At 39.8% G+C, this 24,651-nt stretch overlaps 1 protein-coding gene across 4 annotated transcripts in view; it reads left to right on the top strand.

Annotated features, from left to right (window-relative positions):
• The window catches only part of ACVR1 (activin A receptor type 1), a 141,452-nt gene that overhangs the window by 47,414 nt on the left and 69,387 nt on the right, over positions 1 to 24,651 (top strand). Inside the window, exons 1-2 of one of the 4 annotated variants that reach the window (XM_043576773.1) lie at positions 6,063 to 6,182; positions 13,020 to 13,179. The exons of 1 other annotated variant lie outside the window; for it this stretch is intronic. The gene's annotated coding sequence lies outside the window, so the exon portion shown is untranslated. Of the gene's footprint in view, positions 1 to 5,963; positions 6,183 to 13,019; positions 13,180 to 24,651 lie in introns of those variants that run through there. 2 more of the 4 variants (XM_043576772.1, XM_043576771.1) reach the window with 2 other exon arrangements.

Raw genomic sequence — 24,651 nt, 5'->3', positions numbered from 1 at the left:
CATTTATTAACACCCACCACATGCTGTGGGCTTCGCAAGGAAGTCATGATGTCCATTTTGCCTGCGAGAGACTGAGGCTCAGACGGTTGGCCAGTTGGCCCAAGATCACCTGTCTAGTGATTGGCAGGGCTGGGACTCAACCCAGGACTCTTTGGTTCAAGCCTAGAACCCTTTTGGTGCTGCTGTATCCCACTGCATTTGTTCCCTTGAGTTTTATCCTTGTCCTTATGCTTTGTATTTCTGGCACAAATAAAGGAATCTTTGGCCGGACTGATGGATAAAGGGGATTTTGGTGGATCACCCAGCCACTTCAGAAGAGGGTGTTTGAGATTATAAAGTATGAGCAGGTTATTTTCAGAAATAGTGTGGTGTTTAATTACACTTAACTCCTGTCATAACTCACAGCGAATGCCTGTCATGGCAGCCAAATTAGAACTTAAGTTCGGATATTTGGGCCTTAAATCTGTCACTGGGGCCATCGCCTTAGGAAATGTCGTCTTCATCTGAACCTCCACTTAGGTGTCCCTTCTCTCTAGGCTTTGAGACAGACCTTAATCTTTTCCTTAAAACATCCCGGAGACTTTGTTTTTCCTCATCCTCCCTCCTCTCCTCAACTCTTTTTCTTCTATCCCTTAAAAGTCCAGTGAGTGTGATCTAGACTCAGTCTCGCTACACCTGAAGAGAATAGTTTATTTCCATGGCAGAATTCCTTCCAGGGATTTCTTGGGAAATTTATGTCTTTTCAGATCCCCGGAGCAATCAGGTGAACGGGAAAAAGCGTGTTGCAATTCTCCTGTGAGAATTAAACAATTAGCAATAGAGACCGTGGTAGACTGAAGGAACCCACTGATGTTGAGTTGAACGTGAACCTGTGGAGCGAAGGACAAGACTGACATTGCCCAGAGCCAGGACAGGGTAGGAGCACAGAGGAAAGAACTGGTCGTGATTGCTTGTAGCTGTTGCTATGTTATAAATATGTGTTTGTGGCCCTGTCTGCTGCTACCAGTGAGTCATCGTTGCAAATAAAATAAGTTTATATACATAGCATATTGTATACAAATCCTGTGAGCGGTATTCCAAGAAATATGTTTCTGAAGCAGAAGAAGTCTTGGAAATGGCAACTGCCACATGGGATTCGGGGTAGTGCGGTTAACCTTCCTCATAGATCCAAATGCAGGTTATTTCAGAGGTCAACAAACTTTTTCTCCAAAGGGCCAGATAGTAAATATTTTAGGCCCTGCAAGGCATATGGACTCTGTCAGAACTATCAGCTCTGCTGTTTTAGTGTGAAAGCAGCCGTAGACTATACGTAAAATGAACAAGTGGGGCTGTGTTCCAGTGAAACGTTTATTTACCAAAACAGACTGCAGGCTGGATTTGGCCAGCTATTGGAATACTACCCAATAATGTTCACTGGCATTTCCTAGCATTTGAATATTTGTTATAGGCTACAATCCTTTGTAAATAACACTATTTCTTACATATGTAACATTTAAAAAACAAAAATATATATACCCATAATAATGAGTAAAGAGTATTTGGAAGTATTTTAAGAAAAGCTATAATTTGGGGAATTCTGGAGAAATTCCTGGAAATTCCCATTTCTCATCCCTAAGTCCCAAAGATTAGTATCTGTTGAGAATTTGGATACGCCTGGAGAAGGGGATCTGCTATATCTCCATGCTCCTCTCTGCTTCCTGGTTCAGTCAGCTTTTATCTTTTCTCAGCTTTGTATGGCTTTCCTTGTTTTTTTTTTTTTTTTCTTTTTTTTTTTCTCCCTGCTCCATGGTGTCCCCTGAGTTTATCAGTTGTCTAGGGCATGTGACCTAGATTTGTTCCACTGGGAAAGTGGTAATCTTGGGAACCGGCTGATATCTCCATTGCCTTTCTCCAGCATTACTAAGCAATCATACCTGTCTTTCTCATGTATTGAAGTGTCTGGAATAGATTATTCTTCAAGGATACTCGACATTGGTTGTAGTGAGACAAGAGGACATTTGTAGTGTGATTTTGTAGATGACTTGTGTTATTGTTTGGGAATGGTGTGCTTTATGCTGTTCCTACCACAGTGCTTTAGCACTTTCTATTATTCTAAGGAGTAGAAAACAGGAAAGGGAACTAAGAATATTTACTATGAGCATTCAGCTCAGTTCTTATAAACAGTCACGATGCAATTTTACTTAATGGCAATTAACATAGATTTTGGAGTCTGAAAAACTTGAATTGATTCTTGGTTTTGCCACTTATTAAAAATTATGATCTTGGGCAGTTTTACTTAACCTCTCTAACATTGTTTTCTTATCTTTCAAGGGGGAATAATAACACCTTCCCCAGTTTTTGTGCTGTTAGGATTAAATCAGATAATGCAAGTGTGCGGTTAGCACGGTTCTAGAACTAAGGGCACACTAAACGATAGCTGGTGTATATTAGTAACTTTCAAAGGTGGAAGGTATTTACCCTGTGTCATGGGAAAGAACCTGAAACCCATAGAAGTTAAATGATTTGGGTAAGATCACATTAAATGGGTTGGAAAACTGGGTTTGGCTCTTCCCTAAGTCCATGTTCTTACAACCATATGGTGCTTCTTAAAGTAATTTCAGTTAACGGTAATTTTACAGCAAGATCCACCATGGTTTATTTGGGTTATGGGGCTGGGTAGATAAACAGGGAAGGTATGGGTTGATGTCTTTTTTTTTTTAATTCTTAATTTTTAATTTTTAATTTTTTAATTTTTTTTTTAACGTTTATTCATTTTTGAGACAGAGAGAGAGAGAGACAGAGCATGAATGGGGGAAGGTCAGAGAGAGAGGGAGACACAGAATCTGAAACAGGCTCCAGGCTCTGAGCTGTCAGCACAGAGCCCGACGCGGGGCTCGAACTCACGGACCGCGAGATCATGACCTGAGCCGAAGTTGGACGCCCAACCGACTGAGCCACCCAGGTGCCCCTTTAAATTTTTTTTTAATGTTTATTTATTTTTGAGACAGGGAGAGACAGAGCATGAATGGGGGAGGGTCAGAGAGAAAGGGAGACACAGAATCTGAAACAGGCTCCAGGCTCTGAGCTGTCAGCCCAGAGCCCGACGCGGGGCTCGAACTCACGGACTGCGAGATCACGACCTGAGCCGAAGTTGGACGCTTAACCGACTGAGCTACCCAGGCGCCCCTTTTTTAATTGAAGTATAATTGGCATAAAACAGTATCTTAGTTTCAGGTAGATAACACAATGATTCGAAATTTATGTATATTGCAAAGTGATCACTACAATGAGTTTCCTTAACATCCATCACCGTACAAGGGATGATGTCTTGAAAGGACAAGACTTTTCAGTATTTGGAAGCTACAATTTCTGGAGGCCAAGGATACAGTTATAATTAAATAGTTGAGGAAACTTGTCCTGAATTTTTTTTTCTTCCTGTTGCTTAGCTGCTATGTTGACTGCCAAGAACTTGTTTGATTTTAAGTATCTTTTATGCTTGCCTGTTACTCGGGTCCCATCATATTACAATAACTTTTAAGAAACTATGCATGTTCTCTTAAATTGGATTAAAGAAAAATATACTGCTATGTTAAACCCGCATTTGGAGTAAGAACTTTTTTTTTTTTTAATTTCTCTTTCTCCCCTTTCCTCGCTCTCACCCTTCACCACTTCACAGGAATGTGCCTCTAGCTTCTATAAAGGGTCAGATTTTCATATGGCACGATTAGCCACCAATAATTAAACCTCAATAGCCAAACAAATGAGTTGGCTAAGATTTTAGGAAAAAACTCAGCTTAATGGAAGTTTTGGGACAAGATGCTGAAGTTTGCTACATAGATATTTTTATAGCACTTCCCCCTCACCCCCTCTCTTCTCTCTCTTTCTTTTGGTTTGTTTTTATTTTTTTAATCACTCTTGGGGTTTTGTGCATAACTGCTTTCCACTACCTTTCAGGCTCTGCCAAGCTTGCTTATTGGCATGAAGTATATTTGTGGGGAGATGGGTCCTGAGTAGAACGTTTGAAGACCTAACTTTCTGGCATTTGCTCTCCACTTAGCTCCCTTTCTGCCAACCTGTTCTTCCTTGTGGTACACCACTGTTTTGACTTCAATCCATGGTTGAGAGCCTGACGAACTCTAAAGCAAATCTTAAATTACGTTTAATTTGAAGAGTTTTATCCAATAACTCCTGAGCACCAACTATGTGTTAGGTATTGGGAAGGAATGATATAGCAGAAGGATAATATGTGAATCTCTTCTAGTTTTAAATTGGCTGTGAGACAAACCTTGTTCAAGGCAGGGGATCAAGTGCCAGGTTGAGTCATATAGAGTAAAAATACTGGAGGAATCGGAGTGGAAAGATCTGGACAAAAGAAGAATCCTTAGAGAAGGCTGAACAGAGACAGGAGAAGCTGAGCCCGCTCTTGAAGGAATTCCTTGCGGTGAAGGTAATAGGTAAGACTGGGGAGTTGGAAGGGAAATAGAAGCACCTTTGTAATTAAACAGTCAATCTCCTGACTGTTCTTCGGATGATTCTTGTTTTGAAAGAATCAGGAAAATATGCACCCGTGTTTCCTTATTTTCCTATTGTCTAAAGCCCCTTCCCAAACAGTACCTATGACTTAAAGACATGGTTAGTGCCAGGCGGGGTAGCTTAACAGCGGCCCCCTTCTAAAACACAGTTTTTTGCCCAAGGGGAAGGCAACGTCAATGTGAGACCCTGACCACCAAATTTCCCTGGCTCCAGCGGCTTGGAAAACACCGGGATTTTAGCAATTGGTTCTGAAACTGAAGGTTGTGGATGCTGCTTCACGAATGAGTCTGTTTTTACAGATGTCCACTCTAGAAATGGGTTTTTACCCTCTGACTTCACTAAATGATTGCTGAAAATGCAAAATTTCTGGTTGACTTTCCTATGGGGGAGATATTGTTGTCTTATTTTTTGTGTGCCTTTTACATAGCTAGGCTGTCTTTTCAAATTGGTTGTGAGCCTTCATTTAAACTGAAGCAAGGAAAGAGTTGGTATTAGTTGTAAAGCATTCCCCTTGAATTTCAAGGTTCATGTGGTTTTCCTTCCCAATAATTATTTAGGAATGCTGTATTTTGGGTTTGTTTTCTGCTTAGATTTATTTACATGAACGTTTTCTTGGCAAAATGTTCCCTGAGGTTAAAAACAAAAAAAAGGTGCTGTTTTTTTGAAAGGAGTAAGTTCTTCAGTGTTTTGTGTGACTTATTTGGATGGAAAAATTTGGTTTGGTTCTAATAAAAATTTCCTCTTCCTTTGGCAAATGTTGATGTTTTTAAAGTCTTCCCAAAGGGAAGGGGAACTTGGGTGGCTTTGTGTTTTTTTGTTAGTTATCTAGACCCCTTCCCTTCCGCTTGTTGTTCTTTCCCCACTATTGTTTTATGAGCCTTTGAACTAGTTCTGTCTATGACTGAGAATGGGTTGGAAGTGGACTTAAACCAGATTGCTTCTGGGTGGGATACACAAGGAACGGGTTACTCTGGTGCAATGGGCTATCTAGGAGCAGCTGGGGGTCTGGAGAGAGACTTTCATTCTATACCTGTGTACCGTTTGAGTGGTTTTGTTTTTAACCAAGTACATATAATAATTAATATGTACAAAGCCTTTGTGTTTTTTTTTTTTTTTTTTTGCTGTTTTTGTAATGGGCTGGAGTCCATGGTATATGGGCTTTGAAAGAACTTGATTTTGAAGTTTACCAACATCCTGCGTGTCATTGTTTTTCAGCTCCTTCCATATTTGCCTCAGTTGTAAATTGGCCTTAGTTTTGGGGCCCCAACTGAAAGGCTTGTCAGGTGTGCACGTTGAGCCAGCACACTCACCACTGCGGAATTTTCTTCTCTTAGCTGGTGTTCTTTCTTTTTCCCCAACTGCAGCTCGGAGCCGCTTGTGAGTGTCACATTGCCGGAGCAGAACTACTGGGAAGCTTTTTCCTCCAGGAGACTCGAGGAGCACCTCTCCCACTCCGCTGGTCTCCAGTGAATGGGGGACGAGAGAGCGGAGCTCTGAACCAGAGCGCCCTGCCCGAGGGACCGTGGCGCGACATGACGGGGCACCAGCCCTAAGGTAGCTGAGTCAGCTTACCCAGGAGCTCTCCGGAGCAGCATTGCCAGAGCCAGCTCTAGAGCCATTTCAACAGATCACCTCGTTTAATGCTCTTTGGCAGAGATCAAATCTACACGGTAAATTCTTAGCCACAGTGATTATTTCGTTGGTTTGTATGAATCCAGTATAAAAAGGTTGGGGCTCTAGCCTCATAGTGCTTAATTCTTGAGTTGCCTTGAAGATGGGCTTCTCTCTCTCTGTCTCTGTGGTGGAGCTGCTCGGTTATTCTTTAACTTTGGCCAGTTTATTTCAATATTATCAATATTTCCCTACATACGAAATACTTCTCCCGTTCTTTCCCCCTTACGGGGCCACTTTTCTTTTTTTCTCTTTCAGATGGACTATGTTTCATGGCAGTTTTAGAATGACAGCAAGATTGAGCAAAAAGTACAGAGAGTTCTCCTGTACCCCCTGGCCCCATACACAACCTCTCCCACTGCAGCAGGACCCCCTTTTTTTGCCCCTTTGCTTTCCATGGTTTGTTGCCCATAGTCAGCCATGGTCAGCAGATGAAGCAGATGATCCTCCTTCTGATATGTGGTCAGCAGGTCAGTAGTAGCCTAATGCTAGGTAACAATGCCTACGTCATTCGCCTCACTTCATCCTATCATGTAGGCATTTTATTATCTCACATCACCACACGAAGGGTGAGGTATAGTGCATAGAAAATATTTTGAGAGAGAGAGAGAGAGAGAAAACGTTTACATAACTTTTATTATAGTCCTGTATGTTGTCATTGTTTTATTTCACTATTAGTTGTTGTTGATCTTCTCCTGTGCCTAACTTACACATTAAACGTTATCTTAGGTATGTATGTGTAAGAAAAAAACGTGGCATATATAGGTTTCGGTACTATCCATGGTTTCAGGCATCCATTGGAGGTCTTGGAACATATCCCTCATGGATAAGGAGGGACTACTGTATCAGTGTAGTGGTACATTAATTACAGTTGTTGAGCCTGTGTTGACACATCATTATCACCCAATGCCCATGGTTTTACATTAGGGTTCACTCTTGGTGTTGTTTGTTCTATAGGTTGGGGACAAATGTATAATGACCCTATCCACCATTTCCAGTATCGAACAGAAAAATTTCACTGCCCTGAAAATCCTCTGTGCTCCATCTATTAATAATTCTTCTCTCCCCCAGTCACTCCCTGGAAACTACTGATCTTTTTATTGTCTCCATACTTTTACCTTTTCCAGAACTACATTTTCATAATATGCTTCCTATGGAGTATTTTGAAATCTATATAAAGCAGTCTTGCTATCATTGTGTTAAGCTATAGGGGAATACAAATATTTTTATTTTATTTTATTTTAAAGATTTTATTTTGAGTAACCTCTACATCCAGTGTGGAACTTGAACTCACAACCCTGTGATCCAGAGTCGCATGCTTGGGGTGCCTCAGTGGCTCAGTTTGTTAAGCACCCGATTCTTGATTTCAGTTTAGTTCGTGATGTCACAGTTTGTGAGGTTGAGCCCTGCTTGGGATTCTCTCTCTTCCTCTCTCTCTGCCCCTCCCCTGCTCATGCTTGTTCTCTCTCTCTCTCTCTCTCTCTCTCAAAATAAATAAATAAACATTAAAAAAAAGAGAAAGAGGGGTGCCTGGGTACCTGGGTGGCTCAGTTGGTTGAGCGTCCGACTTCGGCTCAGGTCATGATCTCGCAGTTCTTGAGTTCGAGCCCCGCATCAGGCTCTGTGCTGACAGCTCAGAGCCTGGACCCTGCTTCAGATTCTGAGTCTCCCTCTCTCTCTGCCCCTTCCCCGCTCATACTCTGTCTTTCTCTGTCTCTCAAAAATGAATAAATGTTAAAAAAAAAAAAAAGAGTTGCATGCTCTACTGACAAAGTCAGCTGTGCACCCCAAAATACCTACTTTAGAATAGAGTCTATAAGATGTTTCTGTGAGGGGAGGCCTGAAGTGCTAAATATTGGTGGGTGTGTCTCTTGAGCTGAATGTTCAGGTTGCTCAGATATGGTTGGAAACTTGCACATAGACACAGAAACACGTAACTCAGGGTTAAGGCTTGTAAGGGTCGGTCTATGCAGCCTCCTTGGTTCAACACTTTTGGAAAGTTTCCAGTACCTGTCCGACGTTTTTGTTTTTGTTTTTGTTTTTTTAAAGGAAAGTCTAATTTACTATTTTTAAAAACTTTATTCTTTATATAAATAGTTTATTTTTGATTATTTAATTGCAAGTATTACAAAACAATGTAAAATACAGACATAGGTACAGGTAAAATTTCCTCTCTGTCTTTGCTCTTTTGCCCATAGCTGATAATTTGAAACACATACTTACTCATACACAGATCTTATCGTATTACAAACAGTATGCATATTCATTATGTTGAAAGCTTGATGAACATGACTATACATTTTGTTTTACAAGTTGCTTTTTCCTTCCACTTGATAAGTTGTGGACATTTTCCCTTTCAAGAAGAATTTTTCCTTTTAAGCAGAATGTCAGTCTAAATAATGACTGCTTAGTGTTCCTTATAAGGCTGTAACGTAATAACCGGTCCTCAAGTGAGGGGTTAGCCTATAATTTAAAGGGGGGTGCGGGGGGAGACCTTTCGCATTAGGCAGAAAACAAAAGCCACGGCTGTTGACATTGGACTTTTAGTCTTAACGATGTGAGTTTTTATTTTCCAAGGCAGATGATGCACAGCTTTGGATTGTTGCCCAGGTGACAGTTATGGCAATTTTTCATCTTCTATGTGACTGCAAGGAACTTCTTAGGCACCAGGCTGTGTTAATATATTAGTGGAATTGTTGGTTCTGGCTGCCATCCTTGGAGCATTTTGAAATATTTTCATGCCCATTTAAGGTGGGCATGAGGTTGAATTAGTTTTAAGAGGAAGTAATGAATAACAGGGACGGAACTAAGAGACTGACTTTATTTTGCATATGTATTTGTTTGAACGAGTAGGAGATGATGGTGTTTGTTAATTGCTAACCCTGTGATTCTTAATTATGAAACAGGGTTAAGATTGTTCAGCTCACTGGTTTTCCAAGTGTGTTTGACAGTTAAGAATCACCAGAGAAGTGTTCAGATTTCTAGGGGTTAGAGATAAATATTTGTAATGTTTTTACTTGGTAAAATATTTATATTCAGGAGGTGATACAATCAATGTTTATAAGATTAAAAAGGTACAAAAGTGAGAAAAAATAAGCCTCACTCCTCCCCATCTCCCAAGTGCCCAATTATTCTTCCTAGAGGCAATTCCTACCAAAAATTCCTACCAGTTTTTTGTGTTTTCTTTCAGAGATTTCAGGGCATATATAATATACAACACATAACCTACAGATTATTGCAATTTCTTTTGTGTGTGTGTGTGTGTGTGTGTTTTAACCCAGATGGTAACAATATATACTATTTTGTGCTTTTTTTCACTGAGATAAAATTTCTTGGAAGATCTTCCATATTAATACTGCATTCTTTTCTTTTTAATTTTTTAAATGTTCATTTTTGAGCGAGAGCGAGCATGAGTGAGTGGGGGAAAGGCAGGAAGAGAGGGGGACAGAGGATCCGAGGTGGGCTCCCCACTGACAGCACAGAGCCCGACACGGGGCTCAAATTCAAAGTGCGAGATCATGACCTGAGCAGAAGTCAGACGCCCAACCGACTGAGCCACCCAGGTACCCCAATACTGCATTCTTTTTTAATGGATGCCTAGTATTCTACTGTGGACCAGTGCTGTAATTTACTTAACCAGTGCTATGTTGATGGCCATCTAGATCCCTTCTAGTTTATTTTTTATTGTGAACACGGCTGTAGGGAATAACCTTGTACATATAATATTTCAAACAGGGTCACGAACATATCTGTAGGATCCATTTCTTGCAGTAGAACTGCTATGTAAAAGGGTACACGCTTTTTAAATTTTGTATAAATTTATTGCCAAGTTGCTCTGCTCATTGAGCTTGTGGAGTTTTTGATTTCAACAGCAGTGGATGAGAACACTGCTTCCTCATACCCTTGCTGATCACAGTATGATTGTCAAAGGTGTTTTTCTTTGCCAAATAGATAGGTGAGAAATGACAGTTTAATGTAGCTTTAGTTTGCATTTTTATTTCCGTTGACATCGAGCATCTTTTCATAATTTTAAACACTTTCCAATTGTGTTCCTTGTATGTTGGTGTCCTTTGTCTATTTTCCTATTGGGTTATTGATTTTTTTTTATTATCAGTTCATAGGTGTTCCTATGCATTAACAAAATTAAGTGTGACAAGTGATATTTATGTTTTGTCATTTACACAGAAATAATTATTGTGCTGTGCATATTATTTAAAATCGTGTATACTTAAATATACCAATTTATTCACTCAGCAAATACTTATCGAATGCCTCTTATATATTAGGCACTTGTTCTGGGCAGCTGTGTATATATAATAGTGAAGAAAACAGATCCCAATTCTTGCTACATGGAGCTTACATTGTAGTGGAAGAGACAGTCAATAAAAGATGTTCAAAAACATTTGTAGCGCTACATATATAATCAAACTTTCTGTGACTTCAAGAATTCGTATCACAGGAAAAAGACCTTTTCCATTTCTAAACTAAAAATCTATCTCATGGTCCCTTGCATGTCATGTGGCTCGGTGTTTTTTAGGTTTAAATCTTTGATCCATCTGGAATGTTAGGTATGAATCCAACTTAATTTTTCTCTATTAATTAGGATAAGGCTGAGTTGCTGTAACCAGGGGATATGCTATGGTTCAAAGAACATGGAAGTTGATTTTTGTCCTCACCTAAAGGTACCGGTGTGAGCAAACCAGGTCAGCAGACCAGCCCCTATCCACTGGTCATTGAGACTTATGTTCCTTCTGTCCAGTATTTATCTGCATGGTCATAGATGGGTTGCTCCTGTATCTGGGCTCCCTCCATGCAAAGGACAATGGAGAAAGTCCAGGGCAAGTGATCAGAAGTTGCACATACACCACTTATACTTCCATTGGTGAGAACGTGGTCTTGGGGTGCATCAAGCTGCAAGGGAGAGTGGGGAATGCAGTCTCTGTGGGTCAGCATGTGCCCAAGAAGCAGCCAAGAAGGAATTTTAGTGAGAAATTAGTGGTCTCTGTCACACTGGCTGGTTGTTCCAATTTTACTGAAAGTCCCAACTTTTCTTCTTTGATTTCTTTTGTATTCTATATTCTCCTGTACATCTTGGTCCATTTTTGGGGTATCCATTTAGTTTCACTGATCTATATGCCCATGCATGTACCAGGATCACAGCTTTTTAACTCTCAGAGCTTATGGGTGTTACTCCTTGTGATGGGGGCAGTTCCATTTTGCAGAATTTTCATATTTTCTTTAAGTTCCATTTGGTGGAATTTTAAAGTGCCATTTCACAGAATATTCATTCATGTCTATTTTCATGTGTGAGGTTTTAAAAAGTATATGGGCACTTGGGGTGCCTGGGTGGCTCAGTTGGTTAAGTGTCTGACTCTTAATTGTGGCTCAGGTCATGATCTCACTGTTGTGAGATCAAGCCCCACATCCGGCTTCGTGCTGAGTGTGGAGCCTGCTTGGGATTCTCTCTCTCCCTTTCTCTCTGCCCCTGTTCTGCTTACTCTTTATCTCTCTCAAAATTAAAAAAAAATAATAAAAATAAATTAAAAATACATGAACTTTAAAATAATCATATCTAGTCGCCACTCTCTCCCCTGTAAGAAGAACACCTGCTTATATCATTATCGGGATTGTTATATGTATATATATGAGGGCTCACATCTTTATGATTTTAATTTTTGTTGCTTGATGATAGCTTTACACTGTGATTGGGAAACATTGATCTGGACTCTACAATCTTCCTATATCCTTGGCCCGTGAAACTTATATAATTGAAGGAGGAGAGAGGAAGGACCAACCTATCATACGATGTATTAATTTTATTTAATACTTGATTTCTGATTATGACTAGCTAACTCATGCCTATTTCTCTATTAACAGTTAATAAACTTGGAACTTGCAAAAACAGTTTTCATGTTGAAGATAAAAAATAGTTGATATTTCAAAAGTTTATTTACAAAACCTTATTTATGTCACAGAACTGGGGAGATTTTTGTGTATATATATGATACACAGTGCTGTTACTTCCTGAGAGAGAGAGAGAGAGAGAGAGAGAGAGAGAGAGAGCGAGCGAGCATGCATGTGAGTCTGTGTGTGTGTTTTATCATGAATGTGCCCTTTTTTTTGTTTTTGTTTTTGTTTTTTAACAGCATACATTCTGCTTTGGTCTTCTTTTTATCTTTTTATTATAAGATCAAACACAGCTATCCACATAAACCATGCATAGTTTAGGTAATTATTATAAAGGGAATATTTTTTGTGACCACCACACAGATCAAGAGAGAGAGTATTAGCAGTTTCTCTTGAGCCTCTGGTGTGTCCCAGGCCAGACATAGCCCCTCTCTCCCTCCAGAAGTCACTGCTTTCTTCACTTCTGTAATAATTGCTCTGTTGCCTTTCTTTATGGTTTTATCACCCATGTGTGCATACCTAGCCCCTGTACTCTAGTCTTGAGCATCCTTTTATGTCTTTTAAGTCTCTCAAACCTCAGGTTCCCTCAGCAACCCTTTCCTTTCCTTCTTTCCTTATAGGTTATCTGTTGAAGAACTCATCCATTTGATCTCTAATTTCCTACTGGCTGGATTTGGTGATGGTAACCATGGTTCAATTCAACTTGTTCTTTTTCTTTTAGTGAGAAGTGGTGTTTTAACTCCACTGTCTGGGCACTAGGAATACATACTGCCTAGGTCATTGTTTCTAGGCCTTTTAGTAGACAAAGGATAACTATATATAGAATACTTCGCAAGTTCATACTGGTGCTTCCAATTCAAATTGAGTTTATATGGTTCTTACTTAACCTTTTCTCTATTACATGTATATTTCCTTTATTTCACACACAGATTTCTGGTTCTCCGAAACAGCGGGAGATGCTAGAATTCGAATATACCATAGTAACTCATTTGCTTTCTGCCACATTATACAGAGTATTCTCAGTACTGCCACAATCCTAACACTGAACCTCTCGTTATAATAACGGAAAGCAGTGAAAACAACTTATTGGTATGCTATCCCCATTTTCCCTGTAATTTTTTTTTGTGGGGGGGGGGGAATGCAGGGGATGTTTATAGTTGAAAATCAGGCAAATTGAAACACTGATTAGCTTTTAGATGATATTTGGAAGAGGGATACTTTTAATTTTGTTAGGTGAGATGTTGATTTTATAGTTGTATTTAGAAGAAGTCCTTATTTGTGAGAGAATTTGCGGGTGAAATGATGTGACATCTGGGATGCTCATTAAAATACCACAGGAAGAAAATGGGCAGAACAGAGGAAATAAGATCACTTATTTTTGAAACTAGATGGTAGGATGGTGCTTATGATTAAACCTGGGGGGTCAAAAATTGGGTTTTTTTAAATACTTCTCAGTTTCTACGTAATTAGAAATATCTAATACAATTTTTTAAATTAATTTTATAAACAATGGAAAGACAAGGACATATGGTAGGAGAAGAAGGTGATAAGGATAGGAGTATATGAGTAATGAATGGGCGATCCCATTCTCCACCTGGTGGTTCAGTCTTAGCTCGGTGGCCTTGATGCTAAGGAATTGGGTACCATCTTGAGTGAGAAGAGGGAGCAGAGATGTGAGGCCCTGTGGGAAACTAAGATTTCAGGGATGAGTGGCAGAAGAGGAAAACCCCATCCAAGGAAACTGAGAAGGTCCAAACCATAAAAGTAAAGATCTAGGGAGAGTGGAGCCTCAGAATCCCAGCCAGGGAGGAACCCAGGGACAGAAAGGGGTCATCAGCACCACCATGTTGCAGAATGGGCAAGTGAGCCCCCCCTCTATTCTCAGCACCACCTGAATTGCTGAGGGCTTGGGGGGTTCCTGGGCCTCATGTCTGGTCAATCGAATCAAAATCTCAGATCCCTTACAGATATGAAGGATAAGGTAAGGTCTACAAAGAGACCCTTAACAAGAGGCACTTCAGTGATGGATTGGATAGAGGAGTGGGAACACATGGAAGGAGCAGATTGCTCTTGCTAGAAAGTTTTCTATGAAGGATGAAGAGGGTCAATGTGGGAGGACTAGGGCCTGAGGTAGGAGGTGGTGTCCAAATAGCTGTCACTTACAATAATAGAAGAGGTTTGTCTGTTAAAATGGAGAACATGAATGGTTCCCCAGGCAAGATGGCCGAATGGTCAGGCTCAACATGGGCATCTGCCACCCCTCAACTGGAGAGATTATTTTTTGGCAAGAACTTGATTTTTGATGGTTCAGGGAAAGCTTGGAAATCATCATCATGGAATAGATGTTCCTTTTACTTGTTATTATTTTGAATTACGTATTAAAAGAGGAGAGGCGCCCAGGTCTTCAGTACCTTTGCTTCTCAAGTTCCATCAGGCCTTAGGGCCCATCCCTGAGGAAGAAGGAAGGAATGGGGTCTGCAGGACTGACCAGGCACTTGTTTTTGTCATTCAGGGCTCTCTTTGTTCCTCTTCACAGTCTCTGATTTCTTTTTCTTGGTTTCCTTTCCTTTGTGCTCAGGTGGGCACTGTCATGTGCGTGGAACCTCTAAAAAGTGTTGCCTGGTGTGGGGTGATAGTTTTCTGTTATTTGCTTTGGGACTATTGGAGGGATTCCCACATTTCACGATTTCATAATCACAGTCTTAGAAGGTTGTGGGGAGAGGACTGACAATCCCGTTCCTCCTGTTTTCCTCGGGCCGGCCTTCGGTCTTTTTTGTTTTGAATAACAGATTGGATTCCTCATTTCTACCCTGTAGGCTTTCTACCTCACAGTACTTGGGAGCATCAGCTATTTCCTAGATTTCATTTCTTTCTCCCCACGTAGTAGAACTCATTTATTTTTACGTTTAACTTGCCATTAATTTCTTTTTTAGGTCACGGAGTGTTTGGGGTTGGGCAGGTGGTTTTTCAGTTCCTTCGGTTTTCTGGTCTCTCTCTGCCCGGGATGCAGAACCTCTCCCAGCCGTGACTCCCCTTCTCCTCCTTGTTGTCTGTTGTGGTTACTTCAGTGCTAACCCGTTCGACTTGTGCACTGTCCCTGTGTACACAGTTCCATTTTCTTTCTCATGATCGTATTTATACTTTTGATGGATATATTTAAATGAACAGCTGTGCATTTGTTGAGTCATACCACAATTATCTGATTCTGCTTTAGCTGCTCAACTGGCAAAAGCATATTTCAAGCTAAGTTGTGAGAGAATTCCATTAATCACATTCTAGTCCGGGGAGGGGAGAGGAAGAAGACCACTAAGAGAAGTCTTTGTAGAGATTGTTAATTAGTTACTCCATTATTTTAGAGTAGGTTGATTTAGTTGCTCTTTGAGGGGTCACCTGAAGAAACTTGACAAAGATGTAAATAACTATAAAGGTTTAATGATATCAGTCTTGTAAGCAAAATTCCACGGAATCATTGCTGTGTAGATAAAGATAGTAGCTGGTGCTGGTCTGTTTAAACAGATAAGGGGTCCTTTAAAAGTGCTCCTTTCTGTAAAGACCAGTATTTTTGACTGAACATTTCATGAATTCATTGGCAGAGTATTTTGTTGTAAGCCTCCTGGACAGATAACCTATGATACCGAAGATGTTACAACTTTTTTTTTTTGTTCAAATATATTAATTGCTAATTGTAACTCTGATTGAGTCTTTGGCTTCCACCAGCCAGATCTGTTTTTCTCTTGACACTTCCTTGGGGTTCTTTCTGGAGGTTATTAATAGGCATGGAAGCATGGCTTTCCAAATAGCATCAATAACTGTTAGAAGACTGGGGGTGGGAGGAGGAGATAATATGTCAATTTCTGACTTGTAGAAGATGTATTTTCAAGCTACAGAAGCTGTCTCAGAGGTCACTGGGGATGGCTCTGGGCAGATCGGCTGGTATCTGCAACTAGAGCTCCATGCAGTCCTTTCCAAATGGGATATTGTCCACCAGGGAGTTGTCTGGTATACCCGGAGTCTGCCAGCCGACTTTTTGTTTGGCTGCTTCTCTTGGATGACACCTTGGAAAGCTGAAATCCAAGTTACAAAGGAGATCTTTTCATTTATCTCAAATACCTGGTTGCTACCATATTAAATTGAGAATGAGGAGTATTACCCTCCCCCAGTCATTTCCTTGCCAGGCTGTATACAATTCCTTAAACCTCCCCTCCCTCTCTCCACCTGAACCAAAGTATAGCATAGACTAAGAAGTTAAAGTTACCGTGTCTTAATTGATATTGAGTGCCCAGTATGTGCCAGGCATGGCAATGTAGCCATGAGTTAGGTAGAATTTTTACTCTCGTGTTAAATATTAAATATATGTATATATATATATATATATATATATATATATGTAATGTTTATTTTTTACTCTTGTGTTAAATACATATATATATGTGTAATATATAATATATACATATATGTAATGTTTATTTATTTTTGACAGACAGAGCACAAGCAGGGAGGGGAGGGGTAGAGAGAGAGGGAGACAAAATCTGAAGCAGGCTTCAGGCTCTGAGCTGTCAGCACAGAGCCCAGTGTGGGGCTCAAACTCATGAGCCATGAGATTATGACCTGAGCCAAAGTCGGACGCTCAACCCACTGAGCTACCCAGGTGCCCCATTACTTATATTTTGACAAGTGGGGGAAGGAGGGATGGGAGAGGGGGGAACATAATAACGTGAACTAATAAATCAGCAAAACAGATTTCACAGTGCTAAGTGCTAGGAGAAAATTTGGCAGTGTAATATAATGTAGGGGCGAGGGCGGGAAGGTCTGAGGTGGGAATAGGCTTGAGTGTGTAGGTAGTATGGATGGGAAGGAAGGTTCTGGTCAGGCTGGCGTATAAAGGGTGGGTTTATTTGAGGTTTTATTGTTTCTTTTTTGTTTTTGTTTTTTAACCTCCACAGAAATATGCTCTAGTGTCTCCAATGTAAAAAAAAAAAAAAAAAAAATGAGAGAGAGATACCTCCTTGGTACTGGTGTCTCTTTTATTTCATCCTAGTCTTCCCTCCAGCCTTCAAATTATTATAGGTTAATCATATTAGCCTTAGAATTGGGACAGTTTTATCAGACAGTAGTTGCCTGAAACACCATTTGTCCAGTAATGGGTACAAAAGTCTGCACTATTAGGTGAAAGGGGAAACTTCAGGCATAGTTAGAAATGAGAAGACAGAGGGTCGAGGCAGCATCTGACTGAGGATTTAGGGAGGAAGTGGGATTTTAGATGGACTCCACAGTTGGGCATCCACAAGTTTTGTCTCGGGCCAGTGGTGGGGGGAGGGACTAGGGATAACAGGGTCCTTCCTACCACTGGGTAAAAAAAAGGAAAAATCGTTCCAGTCATAGTATGTGAACTAGAGGGAGAGGCATGAGCCCTGAGCTACCTAGGAGAATATAACAAAACAGCTGGGAGTTGATGGGGTCCTGTAAGTTGAAACAAAGCAGGAGAGCCATGGCTATTTGATACACAGGGAACGAAGTGGAAAATGAGGGACAGTTTCCATGCAGTCAAGCGTGTTGAAATAAAACCTAGTCTTTGGATACCAGTAAGGCATGCAGTGGGTGATCACAACATCAAAATCTCAGAAGCTTTACTTAGTATTATCTGTAAATTGGGTAGGGGTGCAGCAAAGTCAGTTTCGTCCTGTATACATTTAAAATAAATTTACTGGGGACTCTTTGGTTCTTACATGCTAGCCTAACTTAAACCTTTCACTTTTCATTCAATGAAGGCTCATCTTCCCCACCCCCCAAAGCCCGTTCAGATTATATTGTTCTTTTCCCCTCCTTTCCAAGCCTTATCTTGGGTCCATCTGTCACAGCTGGAATGTTTGTAGTGTAACTCTTTCAGTCAAAACCCTTTCTTTCCTGAAATAATCTGTAATTATTTCCTCTAACTACAGGATGGACTGATCCAGGGGCTGGGTTTCAGTTCTATAGGACTTGTCCAAGAAGCTATTTGTATTCATCTATCGCGGAAGATCAAATTACATGCTAATATTCTGAAAGTAACATCCCACCAGAAACCCTCCAGCAGCAGTGAAGTCTATATAAAACCAAGCCCTGGCAACTTACACATTGCCAGTTCAGACACAGTGTGGTGTTAAATATATTTCACAGGTCATTTGTGAACTGGAGAAAAGTCCCTGACTTTTATGGTATGATGGCTTCGGGTTAGCTTTTTTTTTTTTTTTTCTTCCCAGCGTAACTGACAGCCCTCTTTTCACCCCTTCCACAGGTCCAGGTAGTTGCGAGCAAGCTGTCCTTGGGTTGTCTCTCTGCCTGTTGAGCATAGAAGAGACAGAATTGTTGGTACATAATGGATGATTTTTGTCCTACTTGGGGGTGGTTGTTTTAAGTATACCCTCCTGCAAAGTTTTATGTCCAGAATTTGTCTTACTACTAACTCTGTCCCAAATGTGCCTGGCTTACACTAATTTCTGCTTTCATATTGAGATGTGAGCTACAGGAGAACCAGAGAGTGGATTGAGAGGTGGGAGATGGAAACAACTTGATGAACAGTATCAGAGTGGCTTGGTTTTCCTTTCACATTTAGATCTTGTTTTCAGGAGTGCAGAGATAATCTGAGTTTGCAGAGCCTATGAAATTAATTTTGAGGTTAGAGCGACGGAAAGAGGGCATGATTGAAAGATGGTCCAAATAGCCGTGAGTAAAGATTATTTTCTAAGAGGAAAATCAAGATGGTTAAAGCACAGAATGTGTTGAAACTTGGATAAAATGTTAAGGATGACAAACACACATTGCTAAACTGTGGCTGGCTGGTTTAATGAAGGTTGTAAGTCATGGTTTAATAACACCTGAACTCTGGTCAGGTGGTCTTGGGTTTAATCTTGTGTCCTTTAGCAAGTTACTTCTACCCACTCATTCTTATCTGTAAAATGGGATTAATATGAGTATTATTTTAGAGTGTTTGAGGGAGAGATTGAATGAGACAGTGCATATGATCTCTAAGCACAGTGCCTGGCTAGTTAGTATGTGCCACTACTGTTAGGGTGATAACTATGTAATGTTAACAGATAACAAGAGAAAACAGAATTACTCTTGCTCCTTTTCCTGCTCTGCCTCTACCTTTTATATTAAAGAGACTGAATTTGTTTTCCTAATGGAAGGCATGGCAGAGACCAATAAAGAAATACAAAGAAAAAAACTGGAAAAGTAGTGACAACTCTCACCAGTGATGAGAGAACAACCGCATGTAGATGGTGTAAAAGTTATTCAAAATTGGGAGAGGTGGGTGTACAATCTCGGCTTTTAAGATTCTTTCTAACTTGGAGATTGTTAGAAGATGAATTGAGGAGAGTATCAAGAAAGTCCCTATTAAGTAAGTACTCAGTAAATTATGTGTTGAACAAATGGACAGACCAAATGAGTTTAGACCGGTCCAGACAATGAACATTTTGTAGACCTTTCTGATGGGAAAGTATCTTAATTCACCTTACAATTTTCCTTCATCTCCAACATCGCAGATAACAAGCTGTTTGCTGTCCTTAAGTCTAGGTTTTAGGAATATCCTTTGTTCTAATAGTGGATTAGCAACGAGATTGCTTAATATGAGTTCCAAAAATTGAATATAGAAGTGTATTATCCTCTTGTTCATTCTGTGATCAATATCAAAGCGTTTTGTGATTTTGGGGGGAGAGGAGTTAATGTATTACAATGTGTCTCTGGCTCCTGTCCAGCTGTAAAATTGTGATGCGTAAAACAAGTGCCACACTTGGTCTCAAGCCCACATGTGTTCGAAATTGAGCTCTTTGACTGGATATGTCTGATCTATAAATGGAGTTTAAAAAGTACCAGGGGATTTTGAAAGTGGATCTGTTCTGCCCTGGTGATATACCTGTTTGTAGCAGAAAATCATGGGGCTGTTCCTTCTCCTAACTAAGAGAGTAGTCCTGAGACATTGTAAGAGATGGTTTTGATTTAAAGAGGATACCTTAGTTAACATGGGTGGGTCCTTAAACTTTTTCTGAATAGCTCTTTCCCTTGTGTCTAAAGGAAAGACAGATCAATTACTAGGGATAGAAGACCTTATCCCAGAAAAGAAAGGAGATGACATATACTGGAGGCAAAAATTTATACTCTGTACCCTTCAGATAATAAACTGGAATCCCCAGTAGTCTATGATTTTTCAGTTAGCTAACCGTAGAACATTGCATATGGATTTTGGTTCAACCAAAGTAGATGAACAGTTGAGTACCTTCTTATCACAGGTTTTATGTCACATGTAAAAAATACTTAGTTGTGGACATAAAGTATTCTTCCTACATTCCAAACAAAAGTCTAATGCCTTCTTCCTTGACCATTAGACTTGTTGACTTCTTTGATGATAGAGAAGTTAATGAGATTTCTAAAGCTATAGAACAGTAACATTTTTGTCATGTATTGGGTAAATGCTTATCTTAAAATATCAGGTACCATCTGGTTGTCTGGTATGGTAGAAAAAATGAACATTTAAAAGAGTAGGGCAATGATTCTCAGTGTCCAGAATTTCGTGGAGTCTCTGTGATGTTCTCAGTGGTTCCAAGAGGTCCTTCCAAGAATGTTTATATATCAATCATCTCTCTGATTCCTCTGATACATATGTGTAAGGTTGTATTTTCTATATGTACTTCAACAAGTACAACATGGCATAGCAGATTGAATGCAGAATTATATAAGAGAATCCAGTTGTTTTCTACTAAGCCAAACATAGAGATTTGCAAAAATGGAAAATAATGCCACTTTTCTTACTACCTTTTTTTGGACAGGGTAGTATGTTTATTGTTATTTTATTTCTATTTTCAAACAATTATTTGATTATTTATTTTGAGAGAGAGGGACAGAGAGAGAGAGAAGGTGTGCGCATGAATGGGGGAGGGGCATAGAGAGAGAAAGAGAGAGGATCTCACCTGGGCTGTGCATGGTCAGCCTAGAGACCAACACAGGGCTCAGTCTCACAAACTGTGAGGTCATGACCTGAACCGAAATCAAGAGTTGGACCCTTAACTGACTGAATCACCTTTGCACTCCAGCATGTTTAATGTTATTTTAAAACAAATACAGTATTAAAAAATTCTTCAGTTTAAATTTCTAATAGAGTAAATATTGATAGATAAAGCTCACATTGGCAAGCTCCTTAAGGGGCTCAATACTTTTCAAGACTGTAAAGTTATTTTGAGACCAAAAAGTGTGAAAGCCAGTGGAGTGAGGCATCCCCAAACTATTGAATTATTGTTCCTCTCTTTTTCCACTACCAGTCCCTCTTTTTTGCCAACCTACATCTGAAACTTCATACGCCGAAATACTTGAGAGCAGGATAATTGAAAATTTACCTTTAAAAACAATATTTTCTTTTCAGTGTATTTTAAAGTTGGGAATAGATCCTTGAGGCCTCAAGTTGGGACTTTGGGATACTGATTTTTTTTTAATAATTAAAATATGACCAGGGAATTTATTCCAGAACATTCTCCTTTCTACATTATTTTCCCCTTTCCTTTTAGATGTACTGTTTTATTTTTTTTTTTTAATTTTTTTTTTCCAACGTTTTTTGTTTATTTTTGGGACAGAGAGAGACAGAGCATGAACGGGGGAGGGGCAGAGAGAGAGGGAGACACAGAATCAGAAACAGGCTCCAGGCTCCGAGCCATCAGCCCAGAGCCCGACGCGGGGCTCGAACTCCCGGTCCGCGAGATCGTGACCTGGCTGAAGTCGGACGCTTAACCGACTGCGCCACCCAGGCGCCCCTAGATGTACTGTTTTAATAGCTGAATTAACTGGCTCGCAGAGACACTCCAGACACTGAACAAAATGGCAACCAGTAGCGATCCTCATATTTTTTTCCAAAGATTTTTTTTTTCTTGTGGCAGGTTTGAGCTATCTATCCTATAAACAGACTAGAATGGGAGATTAACTTTATAATTTTTTTTTCCTGTTTTCCATTTATGAGCCTAATATCAATGTATTAATTTTGCTTGTATGATCATAATATGTTAAAATGTATTTTGGGGCATGGGCTTTTGTTGGCTTTGTGACAGGAAAAATTGCCAATGGTGATAGTCTTTTAATTTTAGTCTTTTAGGGTTTTTTTTTTAAATAGTAGAAAGATTCTTGATTTTGAAGTTTATTGACTGCTGACTTCTTTTTTTTTTTTTTTAATTTTTTTTTTCAACGTTTATTTATTTTTGGGACAGAGAGAGACAGAGCATGAATGGGGGAGGGGCAGAGAGAGAGGGAGACACAGAATCGGAAACAGGCTCCAGGCTCTGAGCCATCAGCCCAGGGCTCCACGCGGGGCTCGAACTCACGGACCGCGAGATCGTGACCTGGCTGAAGTCGGGGGCTTAACTGACCGCGCCACCCAGGCGCCCCATGACTGCTGACTTCTATTAGTACCCAAACTAAATGGTAGAGATTAAAGTCACAGAGATGATAAATATCTTAATCCTGTTATTTCTTTGCAGTGTGTATGTGCTTGTGTGTTGGGACTTGGGAGTGATAGCTAACTCTTCAGAATTTAAACTTAAATTGAGCTGATTATTTCAGGGAAATTTTGAATTTAGTGATATTTAATGTGCATCTACTTGGTAGTAGTTAATAAAATTGACTGTAGAATTTGCTACCACAGAATCTATAGTCTAGTGAGGAGACAGATGTTCAAAAGCACACACGGGTATGAACATATAATTATTAATTATGATAAGTGCTGTGAATGAAAATTAACAAAGTGGTATATGAAAGTGTAATGAGGGCTGTGAGGGTTGAGGCAAGGACAGTCTAGAAAGAGGTGATAGTTGAGACTTGAAGGCTGAATAGGAATTAGCCAGGTTGGACTCTAAAAAAAAGGGCCTACTCTTGAAGAGCATCATGTATACAAAGCTAGGAAGCCGGCTGGTTAGAGTGCCTGGGAAAATGGATGGTTAGTTAGGGACCAGATGTGAGAAGGGAGAGGGGCATGGTTGGCAAGAATGTCCAGAGGTGAGTGAGTGGAGGGCTTCCCTGGGCTTTTTGTGCCTTATCGAAGTTCCGCCTCTGCCTACCTTCAGCCTTCTTGGGTTTCTCCACCCTCTTTAACTCTTCTTTCTAGGCTGGCTGTGACCCAGCCTGGCTTTTTTCTTCACTGCTGAAATATGCGTAAATTTGTAGGACTTCATGCTTGTCCTGGCTGTAGGGCCTCTGCGTAAGCTGAGAAGCTGCACCTTTCTCCTTAAATGCAACCCTCCACCTCAAGGTGCTACCCACCCCAACACACACACACACACACACACACACACACACACGCATGCTTACACACTCATCCTTGTTCTGGTATCTTCTCATCTTTCTGATTCCTATTTAGATATAACTTCCTGGGGAAGCTCTTCTACCCAGAAAATCTCAAGTTATTTTGTTAGCAGTCCTACTTAACCCATTTGTTTTTTTATAACTGGCACTTCATTTAGTTTTTAATTATAAAATCATTTGGATGACTATTTGATTATCACCATAGATGAAAGCTCCATGATAGTAAGGGCTATGTTTATATATCTTTATCATTTTAAGTTTCTAATGTCTAATACATGAGTAGACCCTTAATAGGTATTGAAAGAAGGAAGGAAGGAAAGGAGAATTGGGAATTCACAGATAAGAACAAGGTAGTCCAGTGGTTTTCAAAGGCTTTTGAGGACTTATCCCATCCATTAAAAATATTTTTAAGCATGTACCCTCACTGTGTGTGTTGCTTGTAAGTTTCATATAAAATAAAAACTATGTATGATATAATATACATAAAATAGAAATTTTAAAAAGATTGACAGTGAAATATTTAAGGTATTGTTAATGGTGATAACATTGTATTATTCAAGATAATGTTTACTGTTTATGATACTGGAAGCAAATCCATTTTCAAGTAGTTTTTAATTTTGAATTTGGGGAGCCTGCTTCTTGTCAGATTGAACTGAATATTAACTGCTTTTTTTCTAGTAAAGTGATTAACAAACAACCACTAGGAATAGAGATATCAACTCCACCATTTTATTATTCTTTCTGGTGCTTTCATTAATAATATATTCAATCTGTAGTTTTAGAACACTTGTAATCTGGGGAGGGCTTGTTTCATAACATACTTAAATTGACCCTCAGAAGTATAGTACATGGCTATACTCTAAGCAAATCATGTCCACATTTCTTTCTGGAAGACATCTTTTGAACTAGACTGTCAAAGGAACTGAGAGAGACACCAAATAAAGCCTCAAGTTATTTATCGCTCTATTAGATTTTGCATAGGATACAAATTCTAGTATATACAGTCCCTGACTTCTCATGGTTTGACTAAAAGATTTTTTTGACTTTACCATGATGTGAAAGTGATAAACATTCAGTAGAAACTGTACTTCGAATTTTGATCTTCGGGTTTGACTTAGAGATTTTTTTGACTTTGCCATGATGTGAAAGTGATAAACATTCAATAGAAACTGTACTTCGAATTTTGATCTTTGGATCCTTGGGTCTTTTCCTGGGCTACCAATATGTGGTATGACCCTCTCTCGT

The sequence above is a fragment of the Prionailurus bengalensis genome, chromosome C1 (genome assembly GCF_016509475.1).
Source record: "Prionailurus bengalensis isolate Pbe53 chromosome C1, Fcat_Pben_1.1_paternal_pri, whole genome shotgun sequence".
Classification (NCBI taxonomy): domain Eukaryota; kingdom Metazoa; phylum Chordata; class Mammalia; order Carnivora; family Felidae; genus Prionailurus; species Prionailurus bengalensis.
The sequence above is the reverse complement of the archived record's forward strand: the minus strand, read 5'-3'. Positions and strand labels throughout refer to the sequence as shown.